Source organism: Gastrolobium bilobum, unplaced genomic scaffold, assembly GCF_033153095.1.
Source record: "Gastrolobium bilobum isolate Gb01-03AN ecotype WA unplaced genomic scaffold, APGP_CSIRO_Gbil_v1 utg44380, whole genome shotgun sequence".
NCBI lineage: Eukaryota > Viridiplantae > Streptophyta > Magnoliopsida > Fabales > Fabaceae > Gastrolobium > Gastrolobium bilobum.
This window is the reverse complement of record NW_026895315.1, coordinates 107,923-124,266: the sequence shown is the minus strand read 5'-3', so window position 1 is coordinate 124,266 and position 16,344 is coordinate 107,923. Positions and strand designations below refer to the sequence as shown.

The 16,344-nt window shown below is 38.9% G+C and overlaps 1 pseudogene; it reads left to right on the top strand.

Annotated features, from left to right (window-relative positions):
• Positions 1 to 696: 696 nt before the first annotated feature.
• Positions 697 to 8,095, top strand: LOC133305266 (uncharacterized; annotated as a pseudogene).
• Positions 8,096 to 16,344: the final 8,249 nt, after the last annotated feature.

Here is a 16,344-nt window from a genome sequence, read left to right as displayed (position 1 = left end):
ATTGCCAATTACAAGGTGATAAAAGAGTTGCCTCCCAATCTTACTAGGCAACAACATAAGAAGTTCCTCAGAGATGCAAGGAGATTTCAATTGGATGATCCTTACTTGTACTTCCAGTGTGCTGATTGAATTATAAGGAGATGTGTGCCAGAATTTGAAGTTCATGAGATCCTGTGGCACTGCCATGCATCAGACTATGGAGGACACTTTGGAGGTAATAGAACTGCTCAAAAAGTTCTATAGAGTGGTTATTATTGGCCTACTATATTCAAAGATGCAAGGGAATATGTTGAAAGATGTGATAAATGTTAAAGAGCTGGAAACATTTCCCGCAATGATGAAATGCCTCTAAATAGCATATTAGAGGTAGAACTATTTCATGTATGGGGGATAGATTTTATGGGACCATTTCCCTCATCTTACTCCAACCAGTACATCCTTGTTGCTGTTGATTATGTCTCCAAGTGGGTTGAGGCTGTGGCTCTTCCCACCAATGATGCTAAAGTGGTGGTGAATTTTCTAAGGAAAAACATTTTCACTCGGTTTGGTGTCGCTAGAGCTATTATTAGTGATGGAGGTACTCATTTTTGTAACAAGCAGTTTGATAACCTATTAGCTAAGTATGGTGTTAAACATAAGGTTGCTACACCTTATCATCCTCAAACTAGTGGTTAAGTGGAAGTTTCTAACAGGGAGATGAAGAGGATTCTCGAGAAGACTGTTGGGAACTCTTTGAAGGATTGGTCTAAGCGGTTGGATGATGCACTATGGGCGTACATGACTTCTTTTAAAACTCTTATTGGTACGTCACCTTATCAGTTGGTATTTGGAAAATCTTGTCATCTACTTGTGGAGTTGGAGCATAGAGCTTTCTGGGCTATCAAATTTTTAAATTTTGATTCAACAAAAGCTTTTGAGAAAAGACAAGCTCAATTGAGTGAGCTTGATGAGTTCAGAAATTCTGCTTATGAGAGTGCCAGAATCTATAAAGATAAAACAAAGAAGTGGCACGACAGAAAGATTATCCACAAGGAGTTTGAACCAAGCCAACAAGTTTTGCTGTACAATTCTCGTCTAAGGTTGTTTCCAGGAAAATTGAAATCAAGATGGTCTGGTCTTTATGTGGTGAAAATAGTTTTTCCTTATGGTACAATAGAGATATCACCATTGGACGAAGATAAACCTTTCAAGGTGAATGGTTCAAGGTTGAAATTTTATCATGGAGGAATTGTGTCACAAAATACTGTGGCTCAATATCTCAACTCTGTTGGCACATAAAAGAGGTAACCGTCAGGCTAGTTACGTTAAACACGCGCATATTGTGAGGCAACCCAATGTAGAAGTTATATCTTTATCTTAAAAAAAAAATATGCACGATACAAGAAGCAGCAAATTGGCGCAACTTGGCGCCATAGTGGCGCCAGTCGGCGCCGCTCTTCAAAAAAAAAAAAAATGCTTCAACACCGACACCCCATATTCCCTCTACCCTCTATTTCTCCCTTTCCCCAAATCCCACGCCCCACTCTCTCTCCCTTCTTTCTCTTTTCTATTTCTTTTCACTTCCTTCTTTCTTCTTCTTCTCTTCTTTTTCTTTCTTCTTCTTAACCCCACACACATCTCCCTTCACGCCCTCCTTCTCATATTATTTTCTTTGTTTTATTTTTATTTTTTTTGAAACATTACAAGATCCTCACACCACACACACCTTGTTCATTGTCATGGCACCCAAGGTAACTTCCTCTTTTTGATTTTTAATTTTGGTTTAATGAACTGTGAGCAAGATTTTATCTGAGTATTTGTAGACTTGGTGTCCATTTACATATCTATGATGTCTCTGGGTATTGTGGGTGTGAGCATTTCATGTGAGTATTTTGTGGGGTTTATTGAGGGTATTTCTGATTTTCATGGTCTTTTAATATTTCCTATTTTATATGTCCATGTGAGGTTGGAAATTTTGAGTCATACTGTGATGAACATTTTGCTCGGTAAATTATTTGCGAGTAAATTGGGTATATTGCTGAGATATAATCTGAGATTAAATCTAGAAATGGTATGTATATGTGGTCTGTGTTTAGAAATATTTATCAAAATTTCCCTATGTGTATACACATTTGTTCACTGATTTGATCTGAAATAAATCTGGAAATTATTTATGTGTTATGGGCTGACTGTGATATTTTATATACCCTTTGTACTGGATTACTTTTCTGATTTTCAGAGCTTTAAGGGTAAGGAACCTGCAAGTGGTAGTAAAAAGAAGCGAAAAGTTTCTCAGCTGGATGAAAGCAGGTTTGTTAGCATGGAAGCCCAAAAAATATTTTATGATCTATATGTAGACAAGGGCTTCATTCATGAAAGAAACATTGATATGGATTTGCCAGAAGATAATCCCATTCTGCGAACAATCCAAAGAAGGAAATGGGAGGTGCTGGTAAGTTATGTTGAACCAGCCTCAAGCTCCATTGTTAAGGAGTTCTGTGCAAATGCCGACCTGGAGGATTTAGATACAACTAAGACTTCATGGGTTAGAGGAGTTGCGGTTCCGTTCGATGCAACCACCATTGAGTCTTACCTGCGGACGGATTTCAGGCAACAAACTTCTTGTGAGTTGATAACACATATTTTGTTACACTTATTTGTTACTCTTGATTAGTATTTTTAGGATTTATTTGAATAAAATAATGATTGTTAGAGTTAATTTAGGTTTTTAGTTTTTGATTGGGTTTAATTTATTTTCGTCAGAATTTTTCAACTTTACGTTACTACTGTATTTTGGCCATATCTCGGTCCATAGTTGTCGGATTGACTCCGTTCTTGTTGGGTTTTTCAGATAACACATAGAGCTACAATTCTTATGCAGAGCTCGAAGCCCAATTCGGACGGGAAGCTGGTAGATTTCGGACGCCAAGTTGGACGCGTTTTGCTGAAGTTTTGTTTGACTATTGGGCTTGTAATTTAAATTAAAACTCAATTACTTAAGTGGCCCAAAGCCAAGTTTTATTGTTTCATTTTATTTTATTCGGTTTTTATTTCATTTTTGGGCTGACGCGATGAAACCCTAGCCGTCCTGCGTGACGGCTATTTAAAGGGGACTCTAGGAAACCCTTGGGAGTCAGTACTTACAACAGAGAAGTTCTCTCTGAGTTTTTATTCAATTGCGTTCTTCATCTTTTTCTTCTTCTTCATCTTTTTATTTCAATTATGTTTACCTTAGCCATGAGAGGCTAAGAACTTTTAATCAACCTAAGGGTGACGGATTCCATGGATTAGTCTTGAGGGTCTGCGCTTTATTTTAAATCAGTTTTGTTTTCCTTCCAAACTCAGATTGATATCGTGCGATCGTGGATATTCAATCTGAGGATCGCGATTGCGATTATGGAAAGGGATTAATCATCAGATTTGATGATTAGGTTGATTGACCCTATGACCTTAAATTAAGCGGGCTCATACTCTGCGATTGTATGAGTAGAAGCATCGTCTTTGATCAAATGCTAAGTGATCGCTTAGAGAGGGTTGTCAACTGGAAATAAGGATTCTGATTCGATTGACAAATCAATCACGATTCTGATATCCTCTTATCCGAGGAAAGACGTCCATGGAACCCAAACCTTAGGTTGATTATTTTTAATTACGAATTTTACATACAATTTTACATTCCGCCTTTTTAAATTATCAAACTGAAATCAAAACAAACCCCCCTTTTATTTTCTGTCATCATAAGCGATTTTTACCCAAACAATTTCCTTGAGACGACTTAGGGTTTGCACTTTACTACAAAAATTTTCTGAACCCTAAAGAATTAATTTTTAATTTGCGCGAGTTCGACAGCTCATGTCAAATTTGGCGCCGTTTGCCGGGGAAATTGCATCGGTCTAAATCGTTTTCTGATTCTTGATCATCTTCTTTTTCATCTTCATCTTCTTTTTCTTTAATTTTCATTTTTGAAAATAAATCAAAAAAAAATAAAATAAAAAAAATTGGGGAAATCGGTAAAACTTCAGTTTGAGCTATTGGTTCCAGGAGTTCTATTCCCCAAAGGAATTCGACCTTCTGAGCATAAGTCACACCCTAGAAGGGTGTGAGGTGACCCTTATTTTTGCAAAATTCTGTCGTTTACTAACCATTTTTGTTGTTTCTTTGTCGTTGCAGGACGTATCGGGTATTTCTGAACTTGTTCAACTTGCTCTGATCACTCTGAAAATTGGTGAGCTGAAGGAGACGATCATCCCTGTCAAAAGTCACAGCGGTTTCCAAGTTGATCAGTCTGCTGCTGCAGTTTTTCTTGCAAAGCCACAATACTAGCAGATGCAGCAGCAGCAAAACAATCCCTTCTCTAATGCATATAATCCTGGCTGGAAAAATCATCCAAATCTCAATTGGAATCAGAACCAGCAAAGTGCACCATTCCAACAGAGGCAGCAGTTTGCACCTTCTCAGCAGAGGCAAAATTTTCAACAATTTGCACCTCCACAGCCAATGCAGCAACCGCTAATGCAGCAGCAAGCCAGTAGCAATGGTCCTTCTTTGGAGGATTTAGTGAAGCAGATGGCAACTATCAATCTGCAGTTCCAACAGATTACTGAGTCTTCCCTCCAGAATCTGCAAACACAGATTGACCAACTTGCAACGTCAATTAGTCAAAATCAACAAGCAAGTGGCAGCTCCCTTCCATCCCAAATAGTTCCAAATCCAAAAGGAAGCGAAAATATGAGTGCTATTACTCTACGGTCTGGCAAGGATATGGAGGAGCCAAACCACACTGCTGCTGAGTCATCTAAGGGAAGTGACACTAGCTCCAAGAAGCAGAGCACTGATACATCTGAGCATTCTGTTTTCTGCATTGATGTGATAGACGACGTTGTTGAGGATGTTTCTGCTGAATTCCTTGCTGATTTTTCTGATTTTTCATCTACTGATTCTGATTTCTGTGGTTGTGGTGATAGTCGAGAGTGCATTGTATGTGAAGAAATAGCATCTCATCTTTCTGGTTTCAATGATGCACTGATTGATGATTCTGATTATGAGTGTGAATCTGCATTTTCTGAATTGCCTGCTGATATTATTGATGATCCTAATCCTGTTTCTGAGAATTTGTTTACAGGCATTGCTGCTGACTTGTTTTCTGCAGAATTTGCACCACCAACTACACCTCTTCCATCCATTGAGCAGCCTCTGAAATTGGAGTTGAAGGTTCTGCCCGACCACTTGAAATATGCATTTCTTGAAGAGAATGAGCAGCTACCAGTCATTCTGGCAAAGAACCTTCTACCTGAGCAGGAGGATAAACTGTTAACCTTGCTGAAGGAAAATAAGAGGGCAATTGGGTGGACAATGGCTGACATTATTGGTATTAGTCCTTCGACATGCATGCACCGTATTCTACTTGAAGAAAGAGCTAAACCAGTGAGACAACCCCAAAGGCGTTTGAACCCACTGATTCTAGATGTGGTGAAGAAGGAAGTAACAAAACTCTTGCAAGCTGGCATGATTTACCCCATCTCTGATAGCCAGTGGGTGAGTCCTGTTCAGGTGGTCCCTAAAAAGTCGGGAGTCACTGTGATTGCCAACCAGAATAATGAGCTGATCACAACAAGAGCTCAAAACAGTTGGAGAGTATGTATAGACTACCGTAGGCTCAACCAGGCAACCCGCAAAGATCACTACCCTCTTCCAGTTGGAGAGTATGTTGGAGCGGTTGGCTGGTAAATCGCACTACTGTTTTCTGGATGGATACTCAGGCTACTTCCAGATCCACATTGCACCTGAGGATCAGGAGAAGACGACCTTCACATGCCCCTTTGGCACATATGCATACAGGCGGATGCCCTTTGGACTTTGCAACGCACCAGGTACTTTTCAGCGTTGTATGGTAAGCATCTTTTCTGAGTTGTTAGAGGATTGCATGGAGGTTTTTATGGATGATTTTAGTGTCTATGGTTCTTCTTTTGATGCATGTTTGGATAATTTGAGTAGAGTTCTGAACAAATGCATTCAAACCAATCTTGTGTTGAATTTTGAAAAATGTCATTTCATGGTTGAGTCAGGGATAGTTTTAGGGCATGTTGTCTCTAAAAAGGGTATTGAAGTGGATCCTGCTAAAATTGATGTTATTACTGCTTTGCCTTACCCCGCTTCTGTGCGGGAAGTTCGTTCTTTTCTTGGCCATGCAGGTTTTTACAGGCGCTTCATTCAGGATTTCAGCAAGATCGCTCTTCCACTGTCCAATCTCCTCCAGAAAGACATTGACTTTGAGTTTGGTGAAGCATGCAAGGCAGCTTTTGATCATCTGAAGCGCTGCCTAACCATAGCTCCTGTGATCCGGGCACCAGATTGGTCTATCCCATTTGAGTTGATGTGCGATGCATCCAATTATGCTGTTGGAGCTGTTCTTGCTCAGCGGGTCAACAAGGCCCCACATGCCATTGCATATGCATCCAGGACGTTGGATTCTGCTCAATCCAACTATACCACCACTGAAAAAGAACTCTTGGCTATAGTATTTGCTCTTGATAAGTTTCGGTCATATCTTTTAGATACCAAGGTTGTTGTTTTCTCTGACCATGCAGCTTTGAAACTTCTTTTAAAGAAAGCAGATGCTAAGCCTAGACTCATCCGATGGATGTTGCTGCTTCAAGAGTTTGACATTGAGATCAAGGATAGAAGTAGAGCGGAAAACCAAGTTGCTGATCATCTGAGCCGCATCACCTCTCTTCCATCTGACCCTGTACCTATTGAGGATGATTTCCCTGATGAGCAGCTTTTACAGCTGCAAGGTAAGTTCCCTTGGTTTGCCGATTTAGTTAATTACTTGGTTGCTGGAGCGTTACCTGTTGACTCCACTAAGGCTCAGATCTTGAAATTGAAAAGTGAGTCTAAATACTATGTGTGGGGCGATCCTTACTTGTGGAGATTTTGTAGTGACCAAGTGGTTAGGAGATGTCTGCCTGACAGTGAGACTCTATCTGTTTTAAATTTTTGTCATGCATCTGCCTGTGGTGGTCATTTTGGACCACAAAGAACTGCTAGGAAGGTTCTAGATTCTGGTTTATTCTGGCCTTCTCTATTTCATGATGCTTATGAGTTTTGTAAGTCTTGTGCTAATTGTCAGAGAGCAGGTAGCATTTCCCGTAGACATGAGATGCCCCAAAACCCTATACTTTTCTGTGAGGTTTTTGATGTTTGGGGTATTGATTTTATGGGTCCCTTTCCTGTTTCCTTTGGTTTTGCTTACATACTCTTAGCTGTGGATTATGACTCTAAATGGGTTGAGGCGAAAGCCACCCGAACTGAAGATTCTGCTGTTGTTGTAGATTTTGTCTGTTCTCATATTTTCTGCAGGTTTGGTATTCCTCGAGCTATTATCAGTGACCAGGGCTCACATTTCTGCAACAGGAGCATGGATGCCTTACTTAAGAAATATGGAGTCCTCCACAAAGTATCTACAGCATACCATCCACAGACAAATGGCCAAGCTGAAATTTCAAACATAGAGGTTAAGCAAATCCTTCAAAAGACTATCAATGCTAATAGAAAGGATTGGAGCAAGAAGTTGGAAGATGCTTTGTGGGCATACAGGACGGCCTATAAGACTCCGATTGGAATGTCCCCTTACCGGCTTGTTTATGGTAAGGCATGTCACCTGCCAGTGGAGCTGGAGCATCGGGCATATTGGGCTGTGAAACAGTGTAACATGGACCTAATCCAGTCAGGTGGAGAAAGGAAACTACAGCTGCAAGAGTTAGAGGAGCTTCGCCTGGATGCCTATGAGAGCTCACGCCTATACAAGGAAAAGACAAAGGCATTCCATGATAAGCAGATCCTGAGGAAAGAATTTGCAGTGGGCCAGAGTGTGCTATTATTCAATTCCCGTCTTAAGTTTATGCCTGGTAAACTCAGATCAAGATGGGATGGCCCCTTTATTATTACTGCTATTTTTCCTTATGGAGCAGTTGAATTAAGTGATAAGCAGAATGGGAACACATTTACTGTGAATAGGCATCGTCTGAAGCCCTTCTATGAAGGAACACCACAGCAGCCTGAGGATACAGAGATGGAAGCAGAGATCAGGCTGCTTGAAGCTGTTTATTCTCCTTAAGGAGCTCAGGGGAGTTTTCTTCCCTCTTTTCTTTTCTTTCTGTTATTTGCATTTTCTTCTTTCTTTTCGTTTTTGATTTTTCATAGGAGATTTTCCTTTTCTTTCTGGTAATTATTGAGTGGTACATGGAGAAGACATAGATCACAATGTTTGATAGCATAATCTGTTAGGCTTTAATCTCGATTCTTGGATTACAACTACCTGTTGATTGATTCTGTGTTGTTGATTGCATGACTTGGTTTACCCTTGTGAGGTTTTGAGCCCGCATACATGGCATATCTTCTGGCCATGCTTTCTTTCTTGTGTGTTTCTGCTCTTGATTGTTGTCCTCTAGAACTTGCTCTTGTTCTTTTTGAAACTGCATTTTTCACTTGCATGCATGAATATGATTGAGGCATTCTTTCTTTTCTGTACCCACTTTAGCCAGATAGCCATCCCTTATATTATTATCCCTTGGTGAGCCCCTTTGAGCCTTTATATCTTTTATTTCTTAAGCCGCATTACAAGCCTAAGTGAAAAACCAATTAATTCCACGCCCTGGAGTTTTACTGAGCATTGGTTTCATTGCGATGTTGTGTTTAAGTGTGGGGGTTTGCCCGGGACGGACAAAAGTTTAAGTGTGGGGGGTGACATATGCGGTTGTACTTATGTGGTTTTACTTCATAAAAAAAAAAAAACAACAAAAAAAAAAATAAAAAATAAAAACAAAAACAAAAACAAAAAAAAAAAAAAAAAAAAAAAAATAAAAAAAAAAAGTGTTTATCTTTTCAGTACCTTTGTTTTATGTTCTTAGTTTAGTTCTTAACTTTTGCTCTTTGTAAAATTCTGGGGTGTTTAGCTTTCTCTTCCATATTCATCCATACCTTTACCTCAGCCCCATTACAACCCTGCATAAAGCCCTCTTGATTTGTGCATGCATGTGTTATTAGCAGTGGAGAAGTAGAATTTGAGCAAGCCTATGGTAGGATAATTTTCTGGAGTAGATTTGAGTGATACACTGATTACCTGATACACTTGAGAGAAGAATATTTAGAGCATCATGTGAGAAACCATTTTCTGTAATTGGCATATGCAGCTGAAATTAGCAGGTCTTGTGATTTGAGATTAGGGAATTTCTGTCCTGATTGATTTATCTGTAGAAGACTTGTGATCTTTATATTTTCTGTATGCTTGGTAATTGTTAGAAAGGATTGGTTGATATTAGTATTTGCTTTCAATTTTAGTTTTTGCCCAGGAGTGCAAAAAGATAAGTGTGGGGGAATTTGATAACACATATTTTGTTACACTTATTTGTTACTCTTGATTAGTATTTTTAGGATTTATTTGAATAAAATAATGATTGTTAGAGTTAATTTAGGTTTTTAGTTTTTGATTGGGTTTAATTTATTTTCGTCAGAATTTTTCAGCTTTACGTTACTTCTGTATTTTGGCCATATCTCGGTCCATAGTTGTCGGATTGACTCTATTCTTGTTGGGTTTTTCAGATAACACAGAGAGCTACAATTCTTATGCAGAGCTCGAAGCCCAATTCGGACGGGAAGCTGGTAGATTTCGGATGCCAAGTTGGACGCGTTTTGCTGAAGTTTTGTTTGACTATTGGGCTTGTAATTTAAATTAAAACCCAATTACTTAAGTGGCCCAAAGCCAAGTTTTATTGTTTCATTTTATTTTATTCGGTTTTTATTTTATGTTTGGGTTGAGGCGATGAAACCCTAGCCGTCCTGCGTGACGGCTATTTAAAGGGGACTCTAGGAAACCCTTGGGAGTCAGTACTTACAACAGAGAAGTTCTCTCTGAGTTTTTATTCAATTGCGTTCTTCATCTTTTTCTTCTTCTTCATCTTTTTATTTCAATTATGTTTACCTTAGCCATGCGAGGCTAAGAACTTTTTAATCAACCTAAGGGTGACGGATTCCATGGATTAGTCTTGAGGGTCTGCGCTTTATTTTAAATCAGTTTTGTTTCCCTTCCAAACTCAGATTGATATCGTGCGATCGTGGATATTCAATCTGAGGTTCGCGATTGCGATTATGGAAAGGGATTAATCATCAGATTTGATGATTAGGTTGATTGACCCTATGACCTTAAATCAAGCGGGCTCATACTCTGCGATTGTATGAGTAGAAGCATCGTCTTTGATCAAATGCTAAGCGATCGCTTAGAGAGGGTTGTCAATTGGAAATAAAGATTCTGATTCGATTGACAAATCAATCACGATTCTGATATCCTCTTATCCGAGGAAAGACGTCCATGGAACCCAAACCTTAGGTTGATTATTTTTAATTACGAATTTTACATACAATTTTACATTCCGCCTTTTTAAATTATCAAACTGAAATCAAAACAAACCCCCCTTTTATTTTCTGTCATCATAAGCAATTTTTACCCAAACAATTTCCTTGAGAGACGACTTAGGGTTTGCACTTTACTACAAAAATTTTCTGAACCCTAAAGAATTAATTTTTAATTTGCGCGAGTTCGACAGCTCGTGTTATGAGTATACCTCTTTGTATAACAGAATGTTGCCTAGTATGGGGCGCAAGCTGTATCGGGATGAATTTCCTCTTTTGACAGAAAGGGTAAGGACAGGGATTGCCCAACCATTCTCTACATGGGTAACTAAAACAAGTGGTATCTCTAAAAAGTTGCGTATGAAAGAGTTGACTGGTGAATGCCGGTTCTGGCATTGTTTTGTGAATGCCAATATCTTGCCATCTTCTAATCTGTCAGATGTGAATATTGAGCGGGCATCTCTGTTATACATCCTTACTGGGAAGGAAATATTGGACATTTCTACAGTGTTATCTGATAGAATTTGTCATATGGTAAAAGGGAATAGAAGGAAAGAACATTTGGGTTTTGCTTCTCTTATTTCCCTTTTGTGTACCAGGGCAAGAGTGCTTTTCTCTGAGGATGAGGAGTTTGATGTGCAGCCTGCATCTACGCTGACTTCGGCCACATACACGGATCAGTGTAATAAATCTGAGGTTGAGTTCAGAAGCAAAAGCCGAAAAGCTAGTCGGCCTCCTTCTCACGCGTTCCACGTATGCCTATTCTACCTCAGGTTCCTGTGCCAGATGCTCCTGAAGCACATTATGCTCAAGCAGCTCCATTTGCTCCACAAGGACCCCCTCCTGCTTTTGATTTTTATGGACTGCAACAGCAGCTTTCACGGCTGTCTATTCAGAATGAGAAGATCATTATGCAAGGAGAGTATTTTTAGCATTTCCTGGAGCATGCCTATCCTACTGTACCGTTTGAGACATTCCAGCCTGTGTACCCAGAAGTTCCTCCTCTTTATGTGTATCAAAACCTTTATCCTGCTCCAGCTCCAGCTGATGTTCCCATGCCCTCACAGCCATTTATGGACCTACAGCTGTATCGTCCTGTTCCTGACCCATTCCATGCTGTTAGGAGGATGGTCATGGAGGAGAGTGACGAAGAGGATGATTGATGTCTCTTTGCTGACGGAGATTTAGTATATTTTTCTTTTGCGTACTTTGCTGTTTTTTTTATCATGACCATAGGTCCTGTTAGGGTCACTTTAATGTTTTAAGTTTGTATATTTTCCAAACATTCTGATGTTGTATTGTGCGCATTATAGTATCCCATATGCCACCGTTTGTTCCTTGGTGCAGGATTATCATCCATCTTTTGGGTTAGATTATTGCTAGGGATAGCAATTCATTAAATCTGGGAATGGTAGGCTTTAGGAAAGCATTTTGGAACTGCAGTTCTTTTATCAGGGGAGATATTCTAAACTCTTTTAATTTTTCTTAGTCATTTTAGTTAGTATTTTGTGTTGCTCTTTATTTAAAAAAAATGATCTGTTTTTCAAGCAATTCTCAGGTTTAAATGTGCTTATCTAGTTAATGTGCTTGACTGAATTTTTGGAAATATGTTGTATGAACTTCTGGCATGATATTGTATGGGCATGAGTAGATTTCATGATTGCTTGTTTGTCTGAATTTTGTGCTTGAATGATTAATGATGCCTGATGTTTCTTTTGGAAGTCTAGCTTGACATCATAGCTGGTGAGGTTTTGTGCTTAAACACTTATTTTATTTTGAGAGACCTCACTGTGATAGCATTCTAGAACTTGCTCTGTTTCTCTGAGATGCATGCATTGATTGAAATGATTAAGGCAATTGTATTCTGTTAGCCATGGCCAGATAGCCCACTTGTTTGATTTCTCCATTGTTAACCCCTTTGAGCCTGAGCCTTTTTGTTCATAATGCCTGCTAATTGCTTAGCCATATTCATATTGTCTTACCGTTGTTGAGATTGAAATACTTGAAAAGAAAAGAAAAATCGATTATGGTAAGTTTCATTGAAGCTAAGTAATATGTCAAAAAGAAAAGAAGAAATATAAAATATTTCTTGAAAATGTTTGAAAGGGTCTATAGCAATGTAAAAAAAAAAAAGGTGAAAAATAAAAATGATGGACCCCTGATCTTAAAGAATATTGGAGCTGAAATTTGTTTGAGATTTGATTGTTTTCAAGAATGTATCAGTATTCCAATCTCAACTCACAATTTTAGCTACTTCCCATAAATTCATACCCTTAAGCCCGACAAAATTATATCCATGAGAAGTCCTTTTGATCAATTGTGCATGTGTTAATGTTCCTTATCTTTAGGAACTTGAGAATATGATCAAGCTTATGGCAGTGTTATTGCTATGATGGATTGAGTGATTGTTACTCCCCCAAACACTTGAGTGCTGAGCGTTATATGTTTATCTTGGTGAGGGGTGTTTAAGCTAGATTCTGATATTTTCATGAGAATAGAAGGAATCGAGGAGTTCTTTGCATTGATTCAGTCATACTTAGCATAGTGATCTATTGATTGTCTGTGTGATGTTATGTTGGAATAATTGAATATTTCCTGAATTGAGTCTTGTACATTGCTGGGGACATCAGCGTTTAAATCTGGGAATGATTTGATGTGCCTCTGGCAAGTGTGATTTTTCTAAGTTAAAATTGATAAGAAATGAGTCATAAAAGAGCAATTTATATACATATTTGCTTATTATATTGATTCTTTCTATGTCAATAATATTCACCTTTTGGTTGTGTTTTTACAGGAAAAAGAAGTGAAAATTATAAAAAGTTTGTTAACGCAATTCCACACGGGTGTATCACAGTACAAATTCTAGATGCATAGCGCGGACCGGCACCACACTAGCGCGGACCCGCGCCAGTTTACGAACTGTGAAGCGGACAATTGCAAGTGGCGCCTAGTGGCGCCAACTAGTGCCAAAAGATTGAAGCTACATGGTGTAAGAACCCACACCGTTAATTAAGGAATTTTAATTAATTAATTATGCAAAATTAGGAAATGATTCCATAATTGACCCTAATAATTATTATGAGGCTCTAATAATTATGATAAGTGATTAAGAATGCTGATAGTCGCTTTTCGGAAGAAAAGTGCAGATACCGGTTCTGCTAGTCGGTATAAATGCGTACCAAAAAGTATCCCGAAAAATTAAAGTTAGTGCATGATAATTACTAGATTGTTATGTAGAACTTGTAAAACGAGTTTCAAGTCCAAATAATGAGAACTGGTGCCAGAAACTGATACTGGCTATGAAAAGCGCGTACCGGAAAGGTGCTCAGAAAAATATTATAAAAATATGATAATTCTTGGAAAAATGTGTCGTTTCAGAATCCTAAGTTTGGGAATAAAATGCTAAGCGTAGCAATTAAAGTTAATACTGTGTGTTTTATTTGAAAGTAGCTATATATACTCATTTAAGGGCACATTGCCCTATATACCAGATTTTCCTTCGTGAGAGAGGCTGACCAGCTGCTTGAGCACTGTTCCATTGGTCTCCTTCACCTTTTCTTTAGCCAAGTTGGGACCTTTGGCATTGATCCTTCTCTTTTCTTCTTGTAAACACTTGGGAATAATCTTGTGAGGGTGTGAGGGTGCCTTGCTTGGGGTTTTAGTCACTGTTTCTGGTCAGGGAGTGTGCTGAGTTGGGGTGTGGGTTGAGAGCCACCTTTTTCTTGGTTTGTGAAGCTTCAAGAAGCTACCTTTGTGAAGAAAGAAACCATCTTGTGCTAGCATTTTCGTGTTCTGTCCTAGTCAGAAGTTGAGGGACTGTTGGTGAGCTCCAAGAGCCTCTTGGTTCTGAGTTTTGAGCCTTGGTATGTTGTACCACCCTTTGATCATGAGTTTTATGCTTAAAAATGGAAGCTTGACGCATGTTAAGGCTAAAAGATGATAACTTATTTACAAAAAAAAAAAAAAGATGATAACTTAACGTTGGGTAATGTCAAACACACCTAGAAATGCATGTTTAAGTGTTTAAAATCGGTAAAAACCCAACCTTGGAAGGATATCTTCACGAAATGCAGTTTTTGCATTCTGTCGTGAAATATCCAGATATCTGCTCGTGGAATATCCGGATATTGGATATCCGGATATACACAGTGGGATATCCGGATATTGCATATCCGGATATGTACCCAAGGAATATCCGGATATTCTGGGATTTCGTAGAACAGTAGCTGTGTTGTGTGTACAGTAGGCTATTGGGGGTTTGTGGACCCTAGATTGATGAAGTTGAACTTCTTTAATTAATGGACTAAGTCAGAATCATGTGATTAAGGGCTTGTGGCTTTGTTGGAAGCCTTAAGACGTAAATCGTTAAAGGAGAACATAGTCTTTATGTTTATGCTTTTGAGTTATGTATGTTGATACACTTGCTGGTCCTAAATCAGATTGTGATCTGCTGTGTGTTGGACTTGAGCTGTGAGGACTCTTGGCATTGGATAGTGAGCTTGCAAGGTAAGCTTTCGTGTCCTCGGTTTAGCCATGTTGTGGTTCCACCATGTTCCATGGGGATATGGTATATGCATGCTGTGTTACATGCTTTTGATGTTTTGGAAATGTTGTTGAGCTATTGTATGTTAGTGCCTTGTTGATATGCATGGAGGTGTTCCACCTATACGGTAAGCCTGAGTATGTAGAAAATACAATAGGGTGAGGTTGTGGGTGAGGTGCAAGCGGTGTTCCATGCACTACATGTAGGTATAGACGTATTCCTACATTTCTCTGGCCAGTAGAATAGTGATTACACACATGTCATAGATATCTGTTGCACTACATAGTTTTGGAACTGATAATGATATAAATGCTTTTAGAACTTATATTGCACATGTAAGTGAGCTTGGGGTGGAAGATCCTTGAGGACCCCTTGTCTTAGTGAGATTTCTTGTTTAGAGATCTCACCCCACGTTTGGGGAATGCTTATTTCAGGATCAGGTAATGTTGAGACCTCAGGCGGCAGGAGGCCGGAGCTGAGTTAGATTTGTTGTTATTATGCTGACATGTTGGAAGCTGGATTTGTATGCTGCTTATATGCTTATAGCTTCAGTTAATGTTTATGAAGTTTTATGTTAAGACTTGTTGTTTACGCTGTTTATTTGGTGAGCATGGGAATTTTCCATGACACATAGTATTGTTTTGTCTTGAGTCTTTTGGGAGTTGTAATAATGTATCAGGATATTGTCCGGATTACGAGATGTAATGCCGTGATTTAGATACACACTTTATTTATATATTGAGGTATTTCAGTAGATGTCTTATTGCAATTTACATACAGGCGATATTTTATGAAATTGATTAAGTAATCAAGATGGTAATTAATAATGACGTCATAATTGAAAAGAAAAAGAATATTCCGCATTTTTAATTAAGCACTGCTTAATACGATGTAATGTTAATATTCCGGGTATACACGGGGTGTTACACATGGCGCCACATTCCAAGCTAAGTGGCACAAAAAATGAAGAAACCTAGCGCCGAAGTGCGGCATTTGTTGGTCAGAGAAATGGTGCCAAGTTGCGCCATAAAGGCGCCAACTGGCGCCAGTTTCTGAGAAATTAAGTCCGATTTTTTTCAATGTGGCGCAAACTTGCGCCACATCGGCGCCAACTGGTGCCGATTTGCGGGAAAATTATATCGTACTGTGCGAGGGCAATTTTGGAAGAATGAAAGAGACTTATAAATAGGATCGTCAGGACAGAATTAGGAATGCATGCCTATTCTATTGAAGGAGCGACGGCGATGCTCAGAGAGGATTCTGCAGATCAAGTTCTTCTTCATCTTCTCTTTTAATTTTATGTTTTTATTGAATATTGGATTTTTAGCCATGATTATGGTTAGTAGTTTACTTTTTTATTGTAGTTAGGGTCACAAACCCTATGTGAACCCTTGTTACGACAGATTGATTTAAGG